This window comes from Bos grunniens, chromosome 9 (genome assembly GCF_055505025.1).
Source record: "Bos grunniens cultivar Pamir isolate PY7600 chromosome 9, Bosgru_T2T1.0, whole genome shotgun sequence".
NCBI lineage: Eukaryota > Metazoa > Chordata > Mammalia > Artiodactyla > Bovidae > Bos > Bos grunniens.
Window position 1 is genome coordinate 87,879,496 of NC_141173.1, and position 5,956 is coordinate 87,885,451.

General features: G+C 47.8%; 1 pseudogene; it reads right to left on the bottom strand.

Annotated features, from left to right (window-relative positions):
* Positions 1-2,760: 2,760 nt before the first annotated feature.
* Positions 2,761-3,449, bottom strand: LOC147366303 (homeobox protein NANOG-like; annotated as a pseudogene).
* Between the last annotated feature and the right edge of the window lie 2,507 nt (positions 3,450-5,956).

Genomic DNA, 5,956 nt, shown 5'->3' on the forward strand with positions numbered 1-5,956 from the left:
GTTTGAACATTCTTTGGCATTGCCTTTCTTTGGGATTGGAATGAAAACTGACCTTTTCCAATCCTGTGGCCATGGCTGAGTTTTCCAAATTTGCTAGCATATTGAGTTCAGTACTTCGACAACTCCAATAATTTGGCCACCTGATGCAAAGAGCTGACTCACCGGAAAAGACCCTGATGGTGCTTGGAAAGATTGAAGGCAGGAGGAGAAGGGGACGACAGAGGAGGAGATGGTTGAATGTCATCACCAACTCAATGGACATGAGTTTGAGTGAACTCCGGGAGCTGGTGATGGACAGGGAGGCCTGGCGTGCTGTGGTCCATGGGGTTGCAAAGAGTTGGACATGACTGCGTGACTGGACTGAACTGAACGGACTTTGACAACATCATCTTTTAGATTTGAAATCGCTCATCTGGAATTCTGTCACCTCCACTAACTTTGTTTGTAGAAATGCTTCCTAAGGCCCACTTGACTTCACATTCCAGATGTCTGGCTCTAGGTGAGTGATCACACCATTGTGGTTATCTGGGTCATGAAAATCTTCTTTGTATAGTTCTTCTGTGTAGTCTTGCCACCTCTTCCTAATATCTTCTGCTTCTGTTAGGACCATACCATTTCTGTACTTTATTGTGCCCATCTTTACATGAAATATTTCCTTGGTATCTCTAATTTTCTTGAAGAGATCTCTAGTCTTTCCCGTTCTATTATTTTCCTCTATTTCTTTGCATTGGCCACTTACAAAGGCTTTCTTATCTCTCCTTGCTATTCTTTGGAACTCTGCATTCAGGTGGGTATATCTTTTCTTTTCTTCTTTGCCTTTCATTTCTTTTCTCAGGTATTTGTAAGTCCTCCTCAGACAACCATTTTGCCTTTTTGGATTTCTTCTTCTTGGGGATGGTTTTGATCCCTGCCTCCTGTACAATGTCACGAACTTCCATCCATAGTTCTTCAGGCACTCTGTCTATCAGATCTAATCCCTTGAATCTATTTGTCATTTCCACTGTATGATCATAAGGGATTTGATTTAGATCATACCTGAATGGTCTAGTGGTTTTTCCTACTTTCTTGAGTTTCAGTCTGAATTTTGCAGTAAGAAGTTCATGATCTGAGCCATAATCAGCTCCTGGTATTGTTTTTGCTGACTGTATAGAGCTTCTCCATCTTCAGCTGCAAAGAATAGAATCAATCTGATTTTGGTATTGACCATCTGGTGATGCCCATGTGTAGAGTTGTCTCTTGTGTATGTTAATTATTAAGTCCTGTCCAACTCTTTTGTGACTGCGTGGCCTGTAGTCTGCCAGGCTCCTCTGTCCATGGGATTTTCCAGGCAAGAATACTGGACTGGGTTGCCATTTCTTTCTTCAGGGGATCTTCCCAACCCAGGGCTTGAACTGGTGTCTCCTGCACTGGCAGATGGGTCCTTTACCACTGAGTCACCTGGGAAGCTCCAAGGTAGAAAGATACAAAATTCTAAAAAAATAAAATCTAGAGAATACAGTCACTGCTCATATTAAAGATAGAATAATATAGCTATCTATAAGAATCCTGACTCTGCATTTTAGAGTAATTTGGGGATAAATCCATGATTTGCTGCTGGGAACTCAAATGCTTAGCAGTTTGCTAAGTTACATTATAGCTTTCTCCAGCAGTCTCCAAAGTGCCTTCCGAATCGCTGACAGGACAGTTGTGCTGGCCCTGGATCTGGGGTGGCAGGAATTCCTTGCTGGGAGCGAGCTCTGCCCGTGGCAAAGGTCATGAGGAAGGAGGCTTGGCATACGCAAAGGCGGGATCGAGCCTCAGGAGTACCCCTGGAAATTCTCGAGCATATACCCCCCAAAACCAGAGTCTGCCTACTTTCTGCTTTGTGCTCTCACCTACACCTCTGACTTTATGGGGGGCTGTCCCCCACTACCTCTCTCTGAAAAAAAGAGTTAACTTACAGCTCCAGTTAATAAAGTTCCTGGGTGTGATAGTGTTTCAACCTACAAACTCCTTTGGAAGTCCTCTAGCCTGCCTGAACAGGTTTTTCCGGCCACATATGATCGTTCAGAGCCTCCCAACTGTGAGAGGCAGGAGATGTTCTAAACTGTCTAAACACAGATTCCTTTGAGCGGTTAAAAGATTGATTAGAAATTGTATTGGTGAAGGGATTTTCACTTGTTGGGCCAATGTTTGCTGCTAAGTTTCCATATCCCTTACCTGCTGTGTCCCTGGCAGTGTATTGATTAATATAATTGGTGTAAGTAGTAGCTTTAATGTTTGCAACCTGGGACCCTTGAGTTAATTCTTTTTCTTGTTGTAGCCCACCACACCTTTGCCCTATAGGAATGCAACTTTAATGCTTTTGGAGGGTGGCACCTGACTAGTCACCTTTAGAGAAAAATAAGTTTTCTGAGTTAACATTTAACATAAGTTAAAATGTTAACAGGCCTCTGGGCCAGAAGATGATGCAAATCACCTAAATTTTTGCATATGATAAGTTTGCAGGAAGAAAGCCTGGCTTACTGCATGACTCTACCCCTTCCCCCATTATCCTCTATGCATAACTTAAGGTATAAAAACTACTTTGGAAAATAAAGTGCGGGCCTTGTTCACCAAAACTTGGTCTCCCCATGTCGTTCTTTCTCTCACCTTCTGGCTGAATTATTCAGCCTCTTTTCTCCACTGAATTTCCTCACTGAGCTATCCTTATTTCAGCCTCTTTTCTTCACCGAATTTTCCTACTGAGCTATCCTTATTCTATTACTCTTTATATCCTTAATTAACGTTTAATTGAGCAATTGTTTCCTGATCCTCGCCGACGCCGTCCCCGCTTCTAATTCCCTGGATCCACCAGGGCTGGACCCCGGCAATTCCTGACATGTTTGTTGAACTGATTTTTCCAAGTCTGGCTTTTCCAGGCTTGGGGATACCAGCTCTGAGTCTTTCTAGGGTGGTTGCTTCAAGACCAACTGTTCCAGCTCTGGCTGCTCCCAGGTGAGATATCCTAGGTCCGTTCACTCCGTATAGGCAGGTTTCCAGAAGAGGTCACCAAGCAGTCCTATTACAGAAATAGAAACCCAGGAATTCTGTGGTTGTTGAGCCCTGAGTCACAGAGTCGCTTTTCCTCCGTCAGTTGTTTTTCTGGTTCTGGAATCAGGGCTTCACCTATTTGTAGCTAAGTTTCAGGATATTGGAAAGTTCTTGCATCTGCTGGAGGCTGATTCCTGCCTCTGAAGTCTGTCATTGAGCACAGACACCTGGGTCTGAGTGAACATGATTCTGATCTTCTGTTTCTTACCTGGAGCCTTCTCTTCCTTCTTCGCTGCACTTTTCTCGGCAGGTATGGGCAATAGTTTTACTCTGGGGCTTGTGGAAGAATCAGGACTGTCCAGTCTCCTTGTTGAGGGTCTCAGCAGATGACCCTTGCAAGGATTCCTGGTTTCCTCAGGCCCAGAAATTTCAGACATTGGTGAAGAGTCCCTGGAATTGGATGCTTTGGGGCCAAGCAGTCTGGGTCCACACTCATGTTGTGGAGTTGAAGCAGAGAGAGAAAAAACCTGTGAGCTAGATGGTAGGAAGAGTCCAGGCTTAAGAACCTAGGTAGAAGGGCTTAGAGAAAGGTGAAGACCTCCAGGTGTAAAAGAATTAAGAAGATGGAATGAATGGAATCAACTGTCAGATAACAGGAGCCAACCAGCCCAATCTAGAGAAAGGAAAAAAAAGTCTTGATTCTTAAATGAGGTCAAACTCTCCAGTAGGCAGGGGTCCCTCCCTTGCCTGCCCTCCTGTCTTCGCCCAGAGTACCTGCTGCCCTCATAATAATGACTGTGACCAAATTGAAATCAGGTGAGAGAGGCTTGCTGCGATGACCCAGTGAAGTTTGTGACTCCACCATAAAGTGGATGGTGGAAGTGTGTGATATTGTTGAAAAAGAAATAGAAGATAAAAATCCTTGTCTTTACCTCTATTCTGAGCAGATGTTGTTCCCAGATGCTCTTGTCTTCAGTTTAATAAAAATATTTTGTTGTTGTTTAGCCACTAAGTGGTGTCTGACTCTTTGTGACCCAAAGGCCCACAGTCCGCCAGGTTCCTCTGTCCCCGGGATTTCCCAGCAAGAATACTGCAATGGGTTGACATTTCCTTCTCCAGGGGATCTTCCTGACCCAGGGATCGAACCAGTGTCTCATACACATGTCTCCTGCATTGTAGGCGGATTCTTTACTGCCAAACCACCAATAAAAATACTGTTGTTGTTTAGTCACTCAGTCATGACTGACTCTTTGTGACCCCACGGACTGCAGCCAGGCCTCCCTGTCCCTCACCGTCTCCTGAAGTTTGCCCAAGTTCATGTCCATTGCATCGATGGTGCCATCCAGCCATCTCATCCTCGGATGCCTTCTGTTTCTGCCCTCCATCTTTCCCAGCATCAGGTATTAATAAAAATACTAATTCTTTGCAAATGTACTGCACCTCCACCACAAATAGCCACTATTTTCTGACTAGAAACTGAGGGAGGGAAAGCAGTTCAGCCCCTGGGCCTGGGGGAGGCATCAGTGGGTAAAGGCAGGTGACCCCAGCTGGCACCTGTCCCCAGGCAGCTATTCTTGTGTGGCATTTCCAAGCTAAAAGAAAAAAAGATTGACAGGAAATTGACAGGGGGTGTCAGTTTCTTCCCTGTCCCTGCCCTTTTTAGGTTCCCTTACAACCTCCCTCCCCTTCCCCCATCCTCACTGGTGTCTCCATTTAATCCCTGATGTGCTGTAGACATATCCACATGGATGGCTGAGAACTTCCCCAGGGAACATGCTGATGCCAGTACAGTAACCCTAACACATATTGGGGAGGGGGTCAGCCGTGTGAAGAGGAAGTGACTCAAGAGACAGAAAACACTTGGTCCTGTCTGAGTTCCGCAGTTAACAACCTAGTTGAAAAAACAAAAACCGTCTCGTGGGAAGTAAACATTATTATACGATCAGTTGTAGGGTGGTCTCTTGTCAAGATAAAGTCCTTGTATGGGGCCTGGGAGGATGCCAGGAGTAGCAGACTCTGGAAGTAGAGAATTCCTGGAGTCAATGCTGTGGGTGGGGTGGAGTGTTTCCCAGGAACTTGGCTCAGGCTCCTGAGCCCTGTTTGCCCTGAAACTGCTTCTGCTGCTGCTAGAAAGAGTTCGGGACACATGTGGCCGTGGGTATCTAAGGGTGGGGCCGGTGAGGGGGGATGGGTCTCTCTGTGCATATTCCTCACTTCCTGCCTGAGCTGCTGGACAGACCTGGGGGAGAGCTGGGAAAATCTAGGATGGGGGGAGGGGTAAGAGGAAAGGCAGGAAGGGGAGGAGGAAGGTGAAGGGAGAAGAGAGGATGAGGGAGCGATTAGGGGACAGTGAGGGGGACCCAGCCTGGAGAGGGGCAGGCAGAGCGCTCCTGGTAGAGGGTTCACGCGCCGCCTCCCCCCCCCCCCCGCCGCCTCCCCCCCCCCCCCGCCGCCTCCCCCCCCCCCCGCCGCCTCCCCCCCCCCCCCGCCGCCTCCCCCCCCCCCCCCGCCGCCTCCCCCCCCCCCCCCCCCGCCGCCTCTCACCCCGCCTCTCCCCGCCCCGCCCCAAGTCCTGGCAGCCAGCCTCTCCCCAGAAGCACCCGGAGCTGTGTGTGGGCTTGAGACTGCAGCAGGGCCCCCTGTCTTGGGGGAGGACTCATCAGAGTATGAGTGTGTGTGTGTGTGTGTGTGTGTGTGATAGAAAGGGGGCTGTGCCTGAGAGAAGGGCAGAAGAGAGGTGTGTGTATGGTGGTGACAAACTTATTTGTGATGAGGAAGGTAAGTGTGAAGAGAGTGAGGGACCACTGGGGAGAGTGTGTTGGGTGTGAGGGGAGCAACTACAACTCATTAGTATGTCAGGACGTTGGGTGTTTGATGTTGTGTGTGTGTGTGTGTGACTGTGGACAGGTGAGCCTGGGACAGAAGGGGAGTGGACAGTATGCGT